The following is a 22,908-nucleotide window of genomic DNA, read 5'->3' on the forward strand; positions in this document are numbered from 1 at the left end:
TTCCCTAGTTTGTTTATGAGAAGGTCATGCAAGACAGTATCAAAAGCTTTACTAAAGTCAAGATATTCCACATCTACCATTTCCCCCCTATTCACAAGGCTTGTCAAAGAAAGATATCAGGTTTGTTTGACATGATTTGTTCTTGACAAATCCATGCTGACCGTTACTTATCACCTTATTATCTTCTAGATGTTTGCAAATTGATTGCTCAATTATTTGCTCCATAATCTTTCCAGGTATAGAAGTTAAGCTGTCTGGTTTGTAATTCCATGGGTTGTTCTTATTTCCCTTTTTCACATTGGCACTATATATGCCCTTTTCTAATCTTCTGGAATCTCTCCCATCTTCCATGGTTTTTCAAAGATAATTGCTAATGGCTCAGATATGTCCTCAGTCAGTTCCTTGAATATTCTAGGATGCATTTCATCAGACCCTGGTGACTTGAAGATATCTAACTTGTCTAAGTAATTTTTGACTTGTTCTTTCAGTATTTTAGACTCTGACCCTACCTCATTTTCACTGGCATTCACTATGTTAGACATCCAGTCACCACTAATCTTCTTGCTGGAAACCGAAACAAAGAAGTCATTAAGTACCTGTCATTTCCACATTTTCTGTTATTGTTCCCCCTCCACCACCACTGAGTAATGCTCCTACCCAGTCCTTGATCTTCCTCTTGTTCTAATGTATTTTAGAATGTTTTCTTGTTACCCTTTATGTCTCTAGCTAGTTTGATCTTATTTTGTGCCTTGGCCTTTCTAACTTTGTCCCTACATACTTACATTATTTGTTTATATTCATCTTTTATAATTTGACCTAATATTCACTTTTTGTAGGACTCTCTTTTGATTTTTAGGTTATTGAAGAATTCCTGGTTAAGCCAGGGTGGTTTCTTGCCATACTTCCAATCTTTCCTACATAGTGGGATAGTTTGCTCTTGTGCCTTAATAATGTCTCTGAAAAACTGCCAACTGCCTTCAATTGTTTTTCCCCTTAGACTTGCTTCCAAGGGGATCTTACCTACCAACTCCATGAGTTTGCTAAAGTCTGCCTTCTTGAAATCCATTGTCTTTGTTTTGCTGTTCTCCCTCCTACCATTCCTTAGAACCATGAACTCCACCATTTCATTATCACTTCCACCCAAGCTGCCTTCCACTTTCAAATTCAAAACCAGTTCCTCCCTATTTGTCAAAATCAAATCTAGAACAGCCTCTCCCCTAGTATCTTTCTCCACCTTCTAAATTTAAAAAAAAATTGTGTCCAATACATTTCAAGAAGAAAAACCCCATAGGAACATAGGAACACAGGAAGCTCTGTGTGTTCACTAAAAGGCTAACACCCTGGAAGTGGATTAAATTCAGAGTGTTTGTACATTTTCAACTAATAATTACTTGGGAGGGAGGGATGGAACTGGGCAGTAGAAGGGGATTTTGGCATCAGAGTTCAGAAGGAAGGAGGGAGTCAGGCAGCATGAGGAGCCGTTGCTTAGCAGGAGGAGTGCATAAGTGGGTAGAGTGGAGAGAAATAGCGAGACAGCAGAGTGGAGTAAATTGGGGAACTGAAGCAATCTCAGATGGATAGAGGGCTCTAAATGGAGGAACTCATTAGTGTTTAAATGATCCCAATCACCTCACTGAGGTGAATACAAAACTCATCCAGAACTATGGAGAGCCCTCAAGAACTCCATCTCCTCACAGCATCCTTCTGCATCCAGCAGATTTTGCTACAGATCCTATCCTGACAATCTGCCCTTTCCCTAAAAAAAGGCTAAAAAGGGAAATTCAATGACAACAACAGTAACAGATATTGTGGTAGTGGGAGAGGGAGTTTGGAGATGAAACAGTTGTAGGTAACCAGGCCATCGGGAGTGGGATTTGGTGGCAGGATGTCTGCTCATTTAAGTAAAGTCAAGTCTGTTTATGCCAATGCTTGATGCTCCAAATACGTACCCAGGAACTGAATTCAATTTTATTCTGTCAGATTGTGGGGGCCATTTTTAATATTTGGTATATGTTTCTACTCACCTTGATATGCCCATCAGGACCATGAATTGAGTGTAAATTTAAAGGACATCTCATTGTTTCAGGCTTTTATTTTCACCCCTTTGCCAGGTGAACAATCTGGCCCTATATATACTTGTGAAACATGAGACCTTAATGGCTCCAGGGATCCTGGAGCTTAGGACTATTGCAGTTTGTTCACATGCAGACTATATAATGTCAGGCTAGCCCTGCAAATGGAGAGTTAGATATTAATTGATTTATCTGGTTTTATATCTATGTGGAGAGGAGTCAGAGGGCTGATTGTATGAAAATATGCTGGAACAGTAGGGCACACAGTGACCAGCAGAGAGGAAGACCTGAAACTCTATTTTAACTTTAATTAACTGTAGTCTTTGATTGATTTAGGGTGCAAATTTCACCAGTCACAAATAACAGGTTCTTTACTCAGGCAGCTACATAAGAATTTTTATTAAAAAATAGATTAGTGGGCACATATTAAGTCTTGATGAGTTTTATTTAGTTGAAATAGAAAAAATATAATAAAGCAAGATAAATATGACAAAATGTCTCTCTGCATTGTGCATAATCACAACCTTATGGATATTCTTAGAAGTGAAGATGGAAAGAAAATAAATGGAGAACACCATAAATGTGTTTAACAGTACTAAGGTTTTCACCATTCTGTCATCTTGATGTCCCAACTAAAGGTTAATCAAACACCTTATTTTATACCCCTTTTTCTGCAGCACCCATACATATCTGGGGGCCATATTTAGATTTTTTTCCCAACCTTTAGTCCAAGTATTGCTATCCAGGAAACCATAATTGGGGTTCAGATTGTTGACATGAGCTATGTGCATTAATATCTTTCCCAATATTTCTATTGAGTCTATTCAGATAACCTTATGATTAACATAATACAAATTCTCATCAAATCCATTATTTCATACTTCTGCAGCATATTTGTTTATCACAATTTATATATTGCAAAAGCTCCTACAAATCTTATAACCATAGGCCAAATACTTATGCTATTTGCCAGGCCTTCCTTGGCCTCATGCTAACCACTATACCTTACTAGGCATTCATTAAGCTTATTGCAAAGCCCACTTTATTACGTGTTCCCCTGCTTGCATAATAGTGATTCTTAAGCAGCTTAATTTATTCTAACATATAGTTTACTGGTTACTCTTAGGTTTTGACCTCCAAAAAAGCAGGTCAGAGTCCAAAGGTCAACACAATGTTCTGTAGCACTTACTATACAAAGTGCTTAAGATGCATTAATTAATTGAACTTCAGAATAGCTTTGTAAAATACTTCCATAGGGAAGCATTCTTATGTTCATTTTACAAATGAGAAAACTGAGGCAGAGAAGTCAGTATTTGTGCGAGGCCATAGGATTAGTCAATGGCAGAGACAGGCTCTGAGCAGATGATGGCCTGTTTTCCATTCTCATACTCTGTTCATAATGTCAGTGCATATTTGACTAATAAAGGGAAGTACCCCTGAGGTGGCCAGTTCTCAAGAGCTGCAAAATATTAAAGTTTGACTGGAATGCCCCTTTTGATGGCATCCTCCAGCAAAAAATGATATATCATCTTATAAGGGATAAATGAATGGACACATTCATAATATGAACTGAATTGTATAATACATTTTGCTCTCCTGTAAGTTGATAAATATATTCATGTATACCAAGGCCAGAAGAGGGTCACTGTAACCAACTAGTCTGACCTCCTGTATAACACAGGGCCCCCAATAATTCCTAGAGCAGATCTTTTAGAAAGACATCCAGCCTTGATTTAAAATTGGTCTCTGATGGAGAATCCACCATCATGAATCATACACCCCGTTCCTAGGCATAAGACAAGCTGCCTTTTCCTCTCACTAAATTTTATCTTTTGTGAGCTGTCAATATGTCCATAACCTGGTTTGAGGGTCATTTTATCTATGATAACATATAAGTGAGGTTTAACAGAAGGGTAAAGACAGTATTCTACAGTGTGCTGTAAAGTACATGCTATGCTTTTGCAATGTAAGAAATAAAATGATCATGAGTCATGAATAAAGCCTAAAGCCATATACTGCAGAGTACCTTTCCTCTTATTTGCTGCAGTAACCTGGTTAGAGACACAGAGCTTGTGAAAGCAACACAGATTGGTCTGCCAGCCTGACAGATGTTTTCTTTTGGATACATAAACAAGAATGTATGCTCAGCTTGACAATTATAATATAAAACAACTGTTTAGGATAATTAATTAGTGATTCAGTGTAATAGACCTGTCAGTGGTGTGGAAGGTGGAAGCTTTAAAGTTCAAATGGATAAATGTCTGTTTGAATATAGTTTTTATATTCTTTAACGTTCATACTGTGATTGAGGAAGCTTTGTATTGTGGGATATCCAGTTTGCCTAATGCCTTCTTTTGTTAATGGTGTGTGATGCTCTGTACCTCGGGGAACACCCTACACACCCATGTTCATCCTTATAATATGGTTATGTGGTATCCAATGCCAAGTTTGTCATGTCGGGTGTCTTCGGAAGGCTCATGGTGCACTGAGCTTTGTTGTTATAGTAATGTTATAGTAATGATATAGGTTGTAATTTTATGTATATACTTATGAGGCTGAAAATGTGTCCTCATGGCTTAAAACAAGCCCAGGCAAAACTCTCCAAGAGCAGAGGAGCAGTTTACACCTCATCAGGGCATGTAGGGGACAAACCCAGCCCAGCCTCACAGGAACAAAGGACACTGGCCTAGGCAGCAACAAAGGATCTGTTGGATTCTCCAGTGAGTCACTGCCTTCCATTGGTCAGTTTGGGACTATGATGAGGTAATGCTCACCTGACTCTGACAGGGGTAGGGGAGCCAAGAGGGAAGAAAGAACATGATAAAAGGGAGAGATATTTGCCATGCTCTTCCTCTCCCTTCCACCTCCATCTACAGTGATCAAAGTGCTGATCAAAGGGGAGAGCCTGGCTGAAAGGCAACCAGCCAGCCTGTGGTGAGAAGCACCTAAGTTTGTAAGGGCACTGAAAGTGCTAAGATCAGCTTAGAATGCTTTTTGCTTTTATTTCATTTGACCAAATATGACTTGTTGTGCTTTGACTTATAATCACTTAAAATCTATCTTTTGTAGTAAATAAATTTGTTTATTCTACCTGAAGCAATGCGTTTGGTCTGAAGCGTGTCAGAGACTCCCCTTGGGATAACAAGTCTGGTACATATCAATTTATTTGTTAAATTGACAAACTCATATAAACTTTCAGCATCCAGTGGGCATAACTGGACACTGCAAGACGGAGATTCCTAGGACTTTGTCTGGGATCGGAGTTATTGGCTAGTGTCATTTGGTTGCACAATCGAAGCATCTTACATGCCAGAGGCTGTGCGTGAACAACCCAGGAGTGGGGGTTGTCACAGCAAAGCAGAGTAAGGCTGTCTCCCAGAGTGGAGGATTGGAGTGACATAGCAGATCACTGATCTAGATAACACCAGGGGAATGTCACATGGTGCTCTTAACCTTCATTGTGTACAATAAAATAGCATCAACACTCTATTGTTCTTATTGGGCCTGGTTATACACAGTGATCAGCACTTCCTGCATAGGAGTTGAAGGCATTCAACACCTTTCTTATACCATTCAAGAAATATTAACAATTGATAAAATTCTTCAAGACAAAAAACCCAGGTAATCAGAAATGTTTTGACAACAAAGTTATCCAGAGAGACAAGAAAAGCTCAGAGTGGAGGCATATTGGAAGGGCAGTGTAATCAGGTGGCCACCTCCAGAGCAATCCCTGGTGGCATGGGATGGTGTCACAGGCTGGCGGGCCCTTTAAGACAAACTGGACTCAGCCTTGCCTGTCACCTAGCAGCTATCCTCCAGCCTTGCTGGTGATCTAGCAAATTAGGGATCATCAGTGATCCCAGCTGAATGCAATGAAGATTTAATTATAATGACTGACCCCAGCTGTGGGTATCAGACAGCAGACTACTTAAACAGAGCTGTGGCTGCAGTCAAGTGGGAGAGATTCAGAAGAGAAGGGAAGTTTTCTTTCAGGGGGCTGAGGGTGGGCTTGGTGAAGTCAGGCAGGAAGACACCCACACCCCGCAGGTCAGGTTCCTGTGTAGAAGCCCCTGAGAATGAGTCAGTAAGGAGCAGGAAGTTCCTGGAGGTAAACTGCTAAAGCCTCTGGGGAAGGCAGGCAATGGGGGAATCCTGATGGGGAAGAAGCAGCACTGGAAGAACTCTGAAGGTCCTAGGAGTCCTGGGTAAAGCAGTCCAACTAGTCCAAGAGGGGAAGAATAATTATTAGTTTAGATGTTTATTTGCACTTACAGCTGGACCTGTTGTTACATCAGAAGGAGATTTAAGTGACTTTAAGTGAGCTGGCCAGAGGGCTAGGCCCTTGCACATCCAAGGAAGTGGCAATCAGAGAGTGCAATGCTGGGACCTGGTGCCACGGGGTGCTATGGTGGCAATAGCAACTGTCTACTGGTTGGTCTACAGTACCATGCCTCCATTTCCCCTTCTCAGTCTGCTTTGGCAGCTGAAGTGACTTGCTGCAGTAGTTGGCCCCTGACTAAGTCCTTTGTAAAAGTCTACCCCTTCTGGGGAAACAGAGTTCCTTAGTCCAAGTGCAAAATACAAAGTCCTTGCCCTTCTTTCCAAGCGGTTGATCTGTTCTTCTCTAATTCTTCTGCCCACCCTCTGGGCTCAGCTTTCAGCCTTTCTCAGGCTCTTTTCCATTGCTCCTATCATCTCCGCCTGGGCTCTTCTGGGCTGCTTCCTGCTCTTTCCCAAACATGCACTCTTAGGACTTCCTACCTGGAGTCTTCTGCAGGCCTCTGCCTGTCCTGTGCTCACCTTCTTCTCCTTGTAGCCATCTGCCAATTGGTTGGATAAAAATGGATGTTTTATTTGAGATAAAAAATCAGTTTATTTAAATTATATTTTTGATTTAACTTGGATTTTATTTAATTCAAATTAAATACAGGGTTTTTTTTAAAACTATAATTACATTTGAAATTGACAACCTATATTAAGGCCTAAACTACTTATAATCTATTAAAATAATTTAAATTATTAAATAAAAAAATCAAGCAATATATGTTTGCTGCCAAAGTTTAAAAGAAAATCATGCCACTGAGCTACTAGAAGTCAGTGGCTAAGCACCTGGAGCCAGAGTTTACTGCAGTGCTAAACTCGCTTTTGATAGCAAGAGCCTCTTCTGCAGATGTCAAAGGAATATTTCCTTCATTTCACTTTATTCAACTAGTTCAGTTCAATGACTACTTTATTCAAAGTTAAAAAACCATTTGGGAATTGAAATGTATGACTAAAAACTAGGTTGGAGAGGATGAGATCTATTAGTTCTAAAATCTTGACTGACACAATAAACAGAAACAACTAGTTAATTCACTAACTGGAGATAGTACCTCAGTTAATTTTAAGTGCAAAACATGTTTTGATAAACTGTTTTTTATGTATCCAGAACATTTAAGGTAATTTTATTTAATAAAAAAAGAAACAAAAAAAAAAACCAAACATAAAACCCAGCATTGCCTTTTTTGTGCACTTTTAATTGAATTTGAGTTTCCATTCAAAAAGAGCTTGACACAAATCATGGGTAAAAAATGAATGAGCTGGTAAGCTATATAAGTTCTTAAATAAATGTGCATAGATATACTGTATCATCCTGGACAACAAAAAGAAGTACCAAATGAAAAGGCTATATTTAGTTGCAAATCAACATGTTTTAATCATTGACCACCAATGAAAATCAACTTTTCTTTAGGAAAACAACTAAAAAGTACAAATGAAAAACACAATTCAAGTTAATTATTTTAACCAATCCTGCTTGCTTATTTTAATCATGATAAAAATTAGTGATTTAAATTGCTTTGATTTAAATCAGTCCACCCTGTGTGCCAACACCACCCTTTCTTCCTTGACTCTGGGATAGATAAAGTAAAGGCCTGATTGGGTCACATGGGGAGGAGAGTTGGTTGAATCACAAGTGGGGCTGAGAAGACCAATCACCCTTTAAAGGGCCAACCTCCCTGTGACAAGGAACATAAGGAAGCTTGTGTTGTTACTATGAGGTATTGTTAATAAGTGTCCAGTGTTGTATTCTAGCACCTTTGAACAGCACTAGAAGTTACTTTTAATAGTTTTTATTTAGTGAAAGAAAAAAAATCTGAATTGATCCTTGCTTCTGTATTATTATTGGTCAATTAGTGTAAAAACCTTTCAGAGAACATTCTACTGAATTCTAAATAAAATTTGGCTAGACCATGTCCATATTCGCTTTCATCTTTTTCCACGAACATTTGTATGAACAAAGTTTTGTTTGCTTGAATCTTTGGGGATGATGCTATTATCACATGAATCCACTTGTTTGCACATGAATATGCCTATTTGTTCCTGAATTTTTTTGGTGATGGTAGATTGGCACTGAGGCTAGTAATCAAATTAGTCACAGATGCGACTACGCCCTTCACAAACTGTTGTGTACACATATGCACAAACACAGTTACTGTGCATGAATGTAACAAGAGAAAACTGACTGAAGTCTGTTGCAAACAGTTACCAGGAATGTATTATTTCCAGTGGGTTATATTATATCTTTAGTCTGAGGCCCACTTATATAAAACATACTGATCTCACTTGTGGAACACAGGAAAGTAAGAGGTCTAGAATGTCCTAATTGCCTAGGCTTATTATTTCCTGCTACCTGTCTCCCTGAGAGAATTTTGTACTAAGGGTATGTCTACACTACGGAATTAGGTCAAATTTATAAAAGCTGATTTTTTAGGAAGCAATTTTATACAGTCGATTGTGTGTGTCCCCACTAAGTGCATTAAGTCAGTGGAGTGCGTCCACTATACTGTGGTTAGCGTCAACTTTCGGAGAGTTGCACTGTGGGTAGCTATCCCACAGTTCCTGCAGACTCTGCTGCCCATTGGAATTCTGGGTTAAGCTCCCAATGCCTGATGGGGCAAAAACATTGTCGCAGGTGGTTTTGGGTACATGTCATCAGTCACCCCTCCTTCCGTGAAACCAATGGCAGACAATCATTTCGTGCCTTTTTTCCGTGCAGACGCCATACTGCTTTCAGCAGACCATGCAGTAGGACTGCTAACTGTTGTCATTGAACCATCGCTTCCACTGCAACTCTGGTCTCCTGCTCTCCTGGTGCCATGAATCCACCTCACAGGTCCTTTATATAACCGTCGTCATCCACCGCTTCCGTTGCAACTCTGCTCTCCTGCTCTTGTCTCACCATACCACGGCAAGCGTGCAGCACGCTCAGCTCAGTTCACTGACACCGCCGCTGTTGTGTCCTGGTGCGGCTGGCAGCAGATGGTGCAGTAGGTCTGCAAAACTGGTCATCCAACCACCGTTTCCACTGCAACTCTGCTCTCCTGCTCTTGTCTCAATAACGAATTTCTCCATGTTGGCTGTCATGGGTTCCTGCTTCTGCTGCAACTCTGCTCTCCTGCTTTCATGAATCCACCTTGCAGGTCCCCTCGTCGTTCTCTATAAATATCTATTCTTGTGGCATCCGTCATCAGCCACTGCTTCCTCTGCAACTCTGCTCTCCTGCAGATGCCATACCATGGCCAGCATGGAGCCCCCTCAGATTACCGCGGCAGTTATGAGCATTGTGAACACCTCACGCATTATCCTCCAGTATGTTCAGAATCAGAACCTGCAAATACAGGCAAGGAGGTGACAGCAGTACGGTGACGAGAGTGATGAGGACATGGACACAGACTTCACTCAAAGTACGGGCCCCAGCAATTTGGACATCCCAATGGCAATGGAGCAGGCTCATGCCATGGAACGCCGATTCTGGGCCTGGGAAACAAGCACTGACTGGTGGGACTGCATAGGGTTGCAGGTCTGGGATGATTCCCAGTGGCTGCGAAACTTTTGCATGCTTAAGGGCACTTTCATGGAACTTTGTGACTTGCTTTCCCCTGCCCTGAAGCACAAGAATACCAAGATGAGAGCAGCTCTCCCAGTTCACAAGCGAGTGGTGATAGCCCTGTGGAAGCTTGCAACGCCAGATAGCTACCGGTCAGTCAGGAATCAATTTGGAACGGGCAAATCTACTGTGGGAGCTGCTGTGTTGCAAGTAGCTAATGCAGTCATTGACCAGCTGCTAACAAGGGTAGTGACTCTGGGAAATGTGCAGACCATTCTGGATGGCTTTAATGTGCTGGGGTTCCCTAACTGCGGCGGAGCGATAGATGGAACACATATCCCTATCTTGGCCCTGGAACACCGGGGCAGCCAGTACATAAACCGCAAGGGGTATTTTTCCATGGTGCTTCAAGCACTGGTGGATCACAAGAGACATTTCACCAACAGCAACGTGGCATGGCTGGGAAAGGTACATGATGCTCGAATTTTCAGGAACTCTGGTCTGTCTGAACAGCTGAAGCAAGGGACTTACTTTCCAGACCAGAAAATAACCTTTGGGGATGTTGAAATGCCTACAGTTATCCTTGGGGACCCAGCCTACCCCTTAATGCCATGGGTCATGAAGCCATACACAGGCAGCCTGGACAGTAGTCAGGAGCTGTTCAACTACAGACTGAGCAAGTGCAGAATGGTGGTAGAATGTGCATTTGGATGTTTAAAAGTGCACTGGTGCAGTTTACTGACTCAGTTAGACCTCAGCGAAACCAATACTTCCATTGTTATTACTGTTTGCTGTGTGCTCCACAATATATGTGAGAGTAAGAGGGAGATATTTATGGTGGGGTGGGAGGTTGAGGCAAATCACCTGGCTGTTGATTACACACAGCCAGACACCAGGGTGATTAGAAGAGCACAGAAGGGCATGTTGCGCAACAGAGAAGCTTTGAAAACCAGTTTAATGACTGGCCAGGCTTTGGTGTGACTGTTCTGTTTGTTTCTCCTTGATGAAGACCCACCCCCCTTGGTCCACTCTACTTCCCTGTAAGCCAACCGACCTCCCCCCTTCGATCACTGCTTGCAGAGGCAATAAAGTCATTGTTGTTTCAAATTCAGGCATTCTTTATTAATTTGTCACACAAATAGGGGGATAACTGCCAAGGTAGCCCGGGAAGGGTGGGGGAGGAGGGAAGCAATGGGTGGGGTGGTGGAAGAGGGGAGGAGGGAAGGACAAGGCCACACTGCACTTCAAAACTTATTGAATGCCTGCCTTCTGTTGCTTGGGCAGTCTTCTGGGGTAGAGTGGTTGGGTGCCCGGAGGCGCACCCCACCCGTGTTCTTGGGCGTCTGGGTGAGGAGGCTATGGAACTTGGAGAGGAGGGCGGGTGGTTACACAGGGGCTTCAGCGGTGGTCTGTGCTCCTGCTGCCTTTCCTGCAGCTCAACCATATGCCAGAGCATATCAGTTTGACCCTGCAGTAGCTTCAGCATTGCATCCTGCTTCCTCTCATCATGCTGCTGCCACCTCTCCTCTTGCTCCCGCCCCTTTCCTGTCAAGCATCCCTCCTGTCCTCGCATTCATTTTGTGCTTTCCTGGACTCTGACATTGCTTGCCTCCACACATTTTGCTGAGCTCTTTCAGTGCGGGAGAACTGCTTGAGCTCAGAGAACAGTTCATCACGAGTGCATTTTTTTCACCTTCTTATTTGCGCTAGCCTCTGGGACGGAGGTGATGGGGGGAGTGTTGAAACATTGCAGCTGTGGAAGGAAAAAAGGGAGAGTAGTATTTAAAAAGACACATTTTGGAGAACAATGGGTAGACTCTTTCATGGTGAACCAAGCCGTTAACTTTACATAGTACATGTGGTTTCGGCACAAGGTTGCATTTTGCCTCTTATATTGAGGGCCTTCCGGTTTGGTGTGCAAGATCACACATGCAGGGCCGGGCAACAGAATTCGGCTTGCAGGCAGCCATGGTAAGCCACAGTCTTTTGGCTTCTTTAACCTTCATAACATGTGGGAATGGTTTCAAACAGCAGCGCCCTCATTTCCCATATCAAGCACCTGTTGGGTTGGCCATTTAAAAGGAGGGTCTGTGGTTTTTGGGTTAATGTGCAGCACAAACCCAACTAAACCCCCACCCACACCCAACTCTCCGGGATGATTGCTTCACCCCTCTCACCACCACGTGGCTAACAGCGGGGATGATTTCTTTTCAGCCACAGGCAAACAGCCTAGCACAAAAGGCCACCTCTGAATGTCTCCTTAATAAAATTCCCCTATTTCAACCAGGTGACCATGAATTATATCACTCTCCTGAGGCTAACACAGAGAGATAAAGAACGGATGTTGCTTGAATGCCAGCAAACACTGGGACCATACGCTGCCATGCTTTGATATGCAATGATTCCAGACTCCGTATTACTGGCTGGCATGGTAAAGCATTCTACCATGGAGGACGGAATAAGGCTGCCCTCCCCACAAACCTTTTGCAAAGGCTTTGGGAGTACCTCCAGGAGAGCTTCATTGGGATGTCCCTGGAGGATTTCTGCTCCATCCCCAGACACGTTAACAGACTTTTCCAGTAGCTGTACTGGCCGCGAATGCATCCCAAGTCTTCAGGGCAAATTAATCATTAAACACACTTGCTTTTAAACCATGTATTATATTTACAAAGGTACACTCACCAGAGGTGCCTTCTCTGCCTTCAAGTGAGGGAGCCCGCCTTAGGAGGGTTAGAAGGGTATTGGATCCAGGGTGATAAATAGTTCCTGGCTGTTGGGGAGAACGGTTTCGTACTCCTTCTCCTCATCATCTTCCTCGTCCCCTAAATCCTCATCCCTGTTGCGTGAGACTCCCCCATTGCAGGAGTCCATGTACAGGGGCAGTGGTAGAGGCACCCCCTAGAATTGCATGCAGCTCATCATAGAAGCGGCATGTCTGGGGCTCTGACCCAGAGCGGCCGTTTGCCTCTTTGTTTTTTCGGTAGGCTTGCCTGAGCTCCTTAATTTTCACACGGCACTGCTGCAGGTCCCTGTTATAGCCTCTGTCCTTCATGCCCTTGGAGATTTTTTCAAATATTTTGGCATTTCGTCTTTTGGAACAGAGTTCTGATAGCATAGATTAATCTCCCTATACAGCGATCAGATCCAGTACCTCCTGTTTGGTCCATGCTGGAGCTCTTTTGCAATTCTGGGACTCCATGGTCACCTCTGCTGATGAGCTCTTCATGGTCACCTGTGCAACGCTGGCCAAACAGGAAATGAAATTCAAAAGTCCCAGAGGCTTTTCCTGTCTACCTGGCTAGTGCATCTGAGTTGAGAGTGCTGTCCAGAGCGGTCACAATGGAGCACTCTGAGATAGCTCCTGGAGGCCAATACCATCGAATTGTATCCACACTATCCCAAATTCAACCTGGCGATGTCGATTTCAGTGCTAATCTCCTCATCGGGGAGGAATACAGAAATCGATTTTAAGAGCCCTTTAAATCGACAAAAATGGCTTCGTTGTGTAGACGGGTGCAGGGTTAAATCGATCTAACGCTGCTAAATTTGACCTAAACTTGTAGTGTAGACCAGTGGTTCTCAAAGCCGGTCCGCTGCTTGTTCAGGGAAAGCCCCTGGTGGGCTGGACCAGTTTGTTTACCTGACACATTCGCAGGTTCAGCCAATCGCGGCTCCCACTGGCCGCGGTTCACTGCTCCAGGCCAATGGGGGCTGTGGCAAGGGTGGCCAGCACGTCCCTTGGCCTGCGCAGCTTCCCACAGCCCCCATTGGCCTGGAGCGATGAACCGTGGCCAGTGGGAGCTGTGATCGGCTGAACCTGCAGACGTGGCAGGTAAACAAACCAATTGGCCCTCCAGAGGCTTTCCCTGAACAAGCGGCGGACTGGCTTTGAAAACCACTGGTGTAGACCAGGGCTAAGAGTACTCAGTGACTAAGAGTATGTCTACACTGCAATCAAAAGTCTGAGTTGCCATAATGGATAAGACTCAAGGTCTGTCTAGACCAGTATCCATTTCCAACAGTGGCCAGAACCAGATACTTCATAAAAAGGTGTAAGAATCCTACAGTAGAGAGATATGATCTAATTTCTGTGTTCCATGATATTTTTCTATAGGAGCTGAATCGATAAATAAGTGGCTTCCACCAAGTAGCATACTCTTCCATTGTCAAAGGTGCAGCTGGAACTAATGTTTCAATAAACATAAGCTAGGGCTTAATGGTTTATGCATCACAACTATTATTGGTTTAAATATTCTATTGACAATTTTTAACATTTTGAAACCTACAAATATTCACAGTTGTAATTTCCTGGTAATATTTAGCATGTAATAATCCAGCCCCCAAAGTAAAAGAAGCTATATCAAAGGATCAGAATCACTATCTATATCAGAGTCTAGAAAGTTACATACAAATACAGCATTATGCAGCTGGCTTGTGAAGCACATTAAAAAAAAAAAAGAAAACATTTCATTTCCCAGTTTCAAATGTGTCTCATGTTTTCAATTTCTTTTTAAAAGTCTCCTTGACACATATCCTTTGACAAGAGAGTGGTAAATATGGATAGTGCTGACAAAAGGGCCCCTAGACACATGTCCTTGGTTAGGACCTGGATATATCTAGACAGTTCTGTAAAACAGAAATTTTACATATTTTTATTTATACATTTCAGTCTTTCAGAGTGGTGATTAATCAATAACTAACTTCATAAAAATAAAGGGAAAGCAAAGGAGAGAATGATTAAGAAGTCTCCATTATAGCCTTCCTGCTATTCTGATAAGGGTTAACTGCTGAACTGGGAGCCATGGAATTGATTAGTCTTTTGATGAAGTCACAAATACTCCATAAAATTGTAAAAATAAGGGATGTTGAGATGGCAAATGACTTGAGTTACTAAGGGATTGTGTTATCTTTAACTCCTCTATTCCTGGCTCTATGAAGGAATGACCGGTGGGTGCAGACTCAAAAAAAAAAAAAAAGAAAAAGAAAAAGGTTGCATGATTTCAGTAATACAGAAGCTGGGGGATATCACTCAAGACCCAGAGATAAGATGGAGTAGTTGTGGGATGAATAGAGTTTCCCAATACGTAGTGTAGTTGGCAGTGAGGAAAGTTTGCTATTCTAATGAGATTTTATTCTGATGAATTAGGAGTGGATGGTTAGAAGAAGTTTAAATTTGGCTACTGCTGCTCAACACAAATGTGAAACCTAAATCTGAACTCCTCACCCTGATTTGGGGACCAGGGCCAGAACACATGTTCTTCTAGACTAATCGTTAAAAAGCTACTCCTCCTTCCTGAAGGACGGAATTGGTTTCTGGTCTACCCTCAATGTTTTAATACAGTTTCAAGATTTAGTTATGTATGGTCTGTGACATTATTGACATAATCTGGGACTGTATAGATCATTGTTGCAACCAAGGTCCTGTAGTGGCACCAAATCTTGTATAAAGGGGGTCAAATGAGGTGTGTAAGACAAGGTTATGGTTTGCTGGTTACGATTATGCTGTCTATATGTGTGTATCATTTTGTAGTTAAAGTTATGAATATTGGCTCTATACTGTCTGTATTTACAAACTTGTGCTATGCTTCTGGGGAACACTCCAGACAAGTTGGTGTTAGCTCTGCCTAGCCTGCTTGATGGCCCATTAAGGACCATCAGCTATACAATTGACCCATTGAGAGAAGGCAGACAGGTCTTGCAACTCAGCAAGGCATGCAGGGACGTGCCTATGGACAGAACTCTAAGGTTTTTCCATGCCATGTGATGGACAGCTTGTCTTTGGAACAAAGAAAGAAAGACCACATGGCAAGAGAATATAAAAAGCTGCTGCAGCTCCTCCATCTGGTCTTCAGTCCTGCTTCATACCTCTGGAGGAACTTTGCTATACTGAAGCTTTGAACCAAGGACTGATGACCCATCCCAGCTGTGGATGTACACCAGAGACTTAATTTGAACCTGCAGTTTATTCTATCACTGCTGCAAGCCTGAACCAAGAACTTTGCCATTACTGTATGTAATTGATTCCATTTAACCAATTCTAGCTCTCATCTATATATTTTTCCTTTTATGAATAAACCCTTAGGTTTTAGATTCTAAAGGATTGGCAGCACCATGATTTGTGGGTAAGATCTGATTTGTATATTGACCTGGGTCGGGGACTTTGTCCTTTGGGATCAAGAGAACCTTTTTTCTTTTACTGGGGTATTGATTTTCATAACCATTTGTCCCCCAAACAAGAGACACTGGTGGTGATACTGGGAAACTGGAGTGTCTAAGGGCATTACTTGTGTGACTTGTGGTTAGCCAGTGCGGTAAAACCAAAGTCTTCTCTGTTTGGCTGGTTTGGTTTGCCTTGGTGTGCATAGAAACCCCAGCCTTGGGCTGTAACTGCCCTGCTTTAAGCAATTTGTCCTGAATTGACACTCTCAGTTGGGTCCCGCCAGAACAAGCCTTGTTACATGGTCATCTAACTGCAACTGTCTAACCTTGTATCTGCTCAATCAAATGTCAATGTTTGCATTGGTTTGCCAGACCCCAATGTGACTAGTTAGGATTGGATTGAATTTTACCCTGGCATGTGAATTTTTCACTCAGATCTGTATTTTAAAGGGGAAAATCATTAGAAAATATATCCAAGAAATAAGGAAGTTGTAATAATGAATTGGTAGCTTGATCATTCGAGAGCTCTACAAGAGGAATTCTACAAAGAATAAGAAGATTACAGCACCTTTGTATTTGATACGGGTGTGACTGCTGGAATACTGTGGCCAGTTCTGGTGTTCACAATTCAAGAAAAATGTTGATAAATTAAAAAGAGTTAAGAATTAATAAATAATTAATAAAGGGTTAGAAAACATGCCCTACAATGATAGACTCAAGAAGCTTGATTTATTTAGCTTAAAAAGAGAAGGTTAAGAGGTGACTTGATCACAGTTTATAAGTATTGATATGGGATACAAATATTTGATAATGGAATTTTATTCTATCAGACAAACATAAGAAGAGCCATACTGGGTCAGACCAAAGGTCCATCTGGCCAAGTATCCTGTCGTCCGACAGTGGCCAATGCCAGGTAGCCCAGAGGGAATGAACAGAACGGGTAATCATCAAGTGATCCATCCCATCTCCCGTACAAAGGTATGGGCTAATCAAAGGTATAACAAGATCCAATGGCTGAAGCTGGACAAAGTCAGACTGGAAATAAGTCATACATTTTTAACAGTGAAGGTAATTAATCATGGAATAATTTATCAAGTGTGGTGGTGGATTCTCCATCACTAGCAATTGATCAATCAGGATTGGATGTTTTTTCTTAGAAGATTTGCTCTAGTTTAGACAGGAATTATTTGGGGGAAGTTCTCTGGCCTGTGTTATGCAGGAGGGCAGACTAGATGATCACAGTGGTCCCTTCTAGCATAAGAATCTATGAATTTAAGATTTTGCAGAATCATCAGCACAAGTCCTTCCCCACAACCCTGAATGCTTTTAAAATATGAATATATGCTTTAGAAATCCTTTGCTGCTACTATTTGTAGGTCATCTAGAATAGGTGTATAATTGGAGGCAAGCCAAACAGTACATCTGTCTCTATCACAAGTAACACAAAAGCGCTGCAATGCAGTACTTCTGGGAATGATATTACATTGCTACATCGGCATTGCAAGATGTTCCTACTTGCTGTCAGAGGCATGGTAGGGTATATACCACTGTCTTCAAAAAGTAGCTAATAAATTATCCATCCAAGCTACGAACCTCAGTCTGCCCAGACTTTTGTATTCTGAGGAAAATTATTATTACCCAGCACTTGCTTAAACCCAGTTCTTGCAGAGACTGTTTGGAAGGCTATGAATGCCTTTTCAGAGGACAAAGAGAATAACAACTCAAATAGACACTTATTAAATCTTCAGGGTCCAGCACTCCCCCTGTAGTGTTGCAAGTGCACGGGTGTCAGATCAGGCAGATCCATGTGTAGGACATGGGAAAGGAGAACAGCAACATATTCCTCCTGTCTTTGAGTTTGTGGAAGTCCTTCTGTCCCCATTCAATAATGTTGGGGCTCCACAGTTATGGAGGGGTGTATTAAGCAAGAGGGAGTGGGACCAACAGACTGGCCATGCTCTACAGCATCATCCTCCCACAAACAGGGTATAGCTCTGTAAGGGAATGCTGTACCAGACATACTGGGGTGTGAACATTCCCTCTTGAGATTCTGTGCTGTCACAGAGAAAGTGCAGTCCCCCGAGAATGGTGCAAGATACTGGGTCTTTGCACTCCACATTTTCTGATGGTCATTTTCTCTATCATATTTTAGAACTGATCAAAACTAGTTCCTATTTCACTTCTGATTGGCTAAAAATATTTGAAAAAATTATCCCTTTGCCACTCAAATTACCATTTGTTAATTTTCAAGGACATTTAAGTTATTTTAATAATTGATCAAAATGTATTATATAATACATTTCAGAATCCAGTTTACAAAACTTTGCCCACTCTGTGGTAAAAAGCTGAAGCAAAGTTCTGGAATGGATGAACTAGATTCTCAGTTAGTGTTAATCAGCATATGTCTAGGATCTGGCCCAATATTTCTTATTGTATGTTTGTCTTCAGTAAATGCCATACTTAACTGAATAGAGACTTTTGTAGACCTTTCTTTCCAATTTATTTTCAAGGGAAAAATAAACTAGCAGTGAAAAATCATCACTGCCTAAGCTAAGCGGTGGTATCTATCAATCTATGCAAACTGAAGGCAGTACTCATTCTTAATCACTTATATTAAACAACGTTTCATTCTGTTTCCCCTGAAAAACAGATCTTTACTGTATCTAAGACAGAACTGCTGAAATTAAAATGCCAAGAATATTTTTAAGAATTGCTTTGTATTTACTTGTACATCAGCATTTTAACAGACACTAAAAGGCATCACTTTAAAAACAAAACAAAAATATATCACTCTACAGTTGTAGAATGTCCCTACATTGCACTCCACGGGTATCCCAAGGTCTGTGGACTTTCCCTCCAGATCTCAGAAAGGCAGCAGGATGGACAAATCTATCTATCCCTTGTTCTCTCATATAAACTTACTTGTCTGATGGATGGATTAAGGATCCATCACTTGAAAGTCAGTGCTTCCTTTTCTTTCTATCTGTAGTTGAGTCAAACACTCAATGCCCCAGAAATGCAGTTTGGCAATGGGCTGGGGACGTGGGGGGTGGGGTGGAGAGAAGGATTTGGGAAGTCTGCACAGTGAGCCTATACACCCTGCATTTTGCAAGGAGGGAGTGGGACTTCAGACCTGTATTCTTCTGTCCAAACTGTAGACATCAACCTCTCTCTGACATCGCCTCATGGATGTCTAACCATGAGGTCAAGCTGAGCATAGCTAAAACAGAGCTCTGGATCTTTTCCCAAGTCTGCCCTACTACCTCCTTTTTCAAGCACTGTGGAGAACATGCCTTCCTACTTGTCACTTAGCGCTGTAACATGTGTGATGGGTTCCTCCCAGGATGCCACCTGGAACTGGGGTACCACTGAGCCTCCTGACCCACCAGCCTGCGCTCCCAATCACACTGAACTGGTATGACAAGCTACAGAGCCCTCCAGCCTGCACTTTCACCTGCATTCATAAAAGTAGGGACACACCCAGCTTCAGTTACAAGCAGGCTCACTGACCAGCTCCTGCAGGAGTAAGCTACTCCTAGCTCCTCAGGCACAAACCCCCTCTGGAGTATAAACCCAAAATTATAACATCTTGTGCTGCACAGGGAACTGTACAGCATAAGCTCATAAAATTCACCCCCTCCCTCAACGTGGAGAGGAATATGCAACAACCGTCTGTCCTTGAGTAATGATTCCCACACCCTGGTTTAGAGAGAGCAAAAACAAGTTTATTAACTAAAAAAGATAGATTTGAAGTGATTATAAGTGATAGCAAACAGATCAAAGCAGATTACCTAGCAAATAAACATAAAATGCAAACTAAACTTAATATACTAAGTAGATTGGATATGAATATCAAATTCTCACCCGAAGTGATTAAACAAGCAGGCTGAAGATTCTTAAGGGGCAAGCTGCACTTGCTTTACAGCTTGGAATCCCCAGGTGTTCCATTCACAGGCTAAAAACCCCATTAGTCTGGGTCCAGAACTTCCCCCAGTTCAGTCTTTGTTCCTCAGTTGTTTCCAGGAGTCTTCTTGTCTGGGGAGTGAAGAACATCAGATGATGTCACTTTCCACCTTGCATAGCTTTTGCATATGGCAGGAGCCCTTTGTTTCAAAGCTTAGTTCCCAGACCAGTCTGTGGAAAAACACTAACATCCCAAGATGAAATCTAGAGACATGCAGTCACATCACATGTGTTTGTAGAGCCATTACTTGGAGGCTGTCTGTAGCATACTTAGAAAGGCTCTCCAGGTGGGAGATAAGCTTCTTCTAAGTCTTATTATTTTCCTACTGGCCCATTCAGTACCCACTGTCTAGAATGAAAACATCTTGTCTAGTGGTCATTACCCAGGAGTAACTACATGTGAAATACAGATACATAGTCAATATTCATAATCTCAGATACAAAAGTGATACATGCATACAAATAGGATAATCATATTCAGCAAATCATAACCTTTCCAATGACATCTCACATGACCTATCTTGCATAATGAGACATGCCAAACCCGTGAAAAAATGCAGAAATTGGGCTTGTTTTTGGCTTAATTGGCTTGTGAGTTGCTTGTTGGCTAGATTTTTACTTGTAGTTGCTTGTTTGGCTTGTAGCTTGTTGGTTGTTGTAGCTTGTTGCTTTTTTTTTTTTTATCAGCTTCCAGGAAGCAGGGGCAAGGTGGGTGGGGGCGGGCAAACAGGGGCAAGGGGCAAGCAGGGGCAAGGGGGGGAGAGAGTCAGGGGTGCACAAACAGAGGCTTAAGGGGAAGAAACCACGCAGGGGTGGGGACTTGGGGTGGAGCAAAGGGGTGGAGCCACAGTCCTGCTGCTGGGGCCCCTCCTGAATATGGGCCGGGCACCTTGGCAACATTGGCGCCATTGTAAACCAGGTACTGCTTTGCTTTGACTATGTCACTTCTCTCTTTGCATCATTCCACTGGATCCCTCTCTTCTATCACATCAAACATAAGCTACTTGTCTTCACCTTCAAGGCCTTTCACAGCCTATCCTTACCTTACCTGTCATCTCTCATTCACTAAAGAGATGTTGACTACCAACTCCAATCAGCTCATGATGCCAACCTCAATCATGCACTTGTTACACTTTCAAACAAGCACCTTTGTGCTTTCTCCCTGCCTCTCATGATTAGGAAGAGCTCTCCATAAACTTCTGCAAAATTAATACATTATTCTCCTTCAGAAACCTTCTCTGCCATGATGCCTACAATAATCTTAGCAAGAGCTAAGCTACTGGTATGCTGAATCACTGCCTATCATGCTGACCAATATTGTATATTAACATACTCCCCCAGTCTGTCTGTAGCCATGTATTATCTCTTGTCTTAGATTGTAAGCTCTTTAGGGTAGTACCTCGCATATTGATATCCCGGGCTATATCAGAGGCTCCTAGCCACTGTCATAATAAAAGTAAGTAAATACTTTTTCAAACTGATGCGCATGGAGGTTTGGGGACCATGATGCGGGGGGTGGGCCAGGTGGATCTGATCCTCTGCAGATGTAGTGGAAAATCCCTCAGCTTTTTAGAAGCGTGGCAGCAGCTGCAGAATACACTGCAGCCCTGCATTCTGCTGGCACTGTATGGGATGGCTGAAGATGGGATTCTTTACCTCATCAGTCCATGTAGAATGTGCTTGTGTAGAGATTATTTATTTACTGTTGCTGAGGGGGGTCAGGATTTTGCCCTTACTACTCTTTATAGTGACTTTATCAGGAAGATGTTTGGTCTTCTGAAGAACCACATTTTATTAGTCATTATAGCCACTGTGCTGAATCTGTTACCAGTTTTCTACAGTTCGGTTCAATCAACAGTCACCATCACTTAGGCAATGAGCTGTGTTGAAGAAAATAAGAGGGTATTGTGTGCTACAATATATTAACTTTTAAGAAGAGTGGCTCTCATTTTCAGATCAAATTTTGTGTTAGTGAAAATATGTCACATTTAATCAGAGAGTGTTGTGGTTTGAATATGTCAACCACCAGCAGTATACAGTTTTGGTTTTGATGTAGGGACATTCTTCAATTGTAGAGTGATTTTTTTTAAAGTGATGCGTGTTAGTGTCTGTTAAAATGCTGATGTACAAGTAATTACAAAGCAATTCTTAAAAAAAATCTTGGCATTTTAATTTCAGCAGTTCTGCCTTGGATACAGTGAAGCTCTGTTTTTCAGGGGAAATGGAATGAAATGTTGTTTAATATAAATGATTAAGAATGAGTACTGCCTTCAGTTTGCATAGATTTATAAATACCCCCTGCTTAGTTTAGGCATGGATGATTTTTCACAGGCTAGTTTATTTTTCCCTTGAAAATAAAGTGGAAGGAAAAGTCTACAAAAGTCTCTAATCAGTAAAGGTCTGGCATTTACTGAGGGCAAACATACAATAAGAAATATTGGACCAATTCCTAGACGTATGCTGATTAACATTAGTTGAGAATCTAGTTCAGGGACTGGCAACCTTTGGCATGCGGCCTGTCAGGGAAATCTACTGGCAGGCTGGGACGGTTTGTTTACCTGCAGCATACGCAGGTTCAGCCCATCGAAGATCCCACTGGCTGCGGTTCGCCGTTCCAGCCCCTACAGCCCCCATTGGCCTTGAACTGCAGCCTTGAAGGGCTAAGACAAAAGGTGATACTCATATTATGACCTTCAATGTTTTACATTCCCTCTTCCTTTTCTACCTGTAACTTGGGGCCAAAAATTGCAAGGAGTTCAGCGTCATCCCCTCCTGTTGATTTTATTGGGAGTTGAGGTCCCTCAGCATCTTTTATGAGGTGCTTGGCCCCTCACACAATTGGGCCCT

This window comes from Eretmochelys imbricata, chromosome 1 (genome assembly GCF_965152235.1).
Source record: "Eretmochelys imbricata isolate rEreImb1 chromosome 1, rEreImb1.hap1, whole genome shotgun sequence".
NCBI classification, from domain to species: Eukaryota; Metazoa; Chordata; order Testudines; family Cheloniidae; genus Eretmochelys; species Eretmochelys imbricata.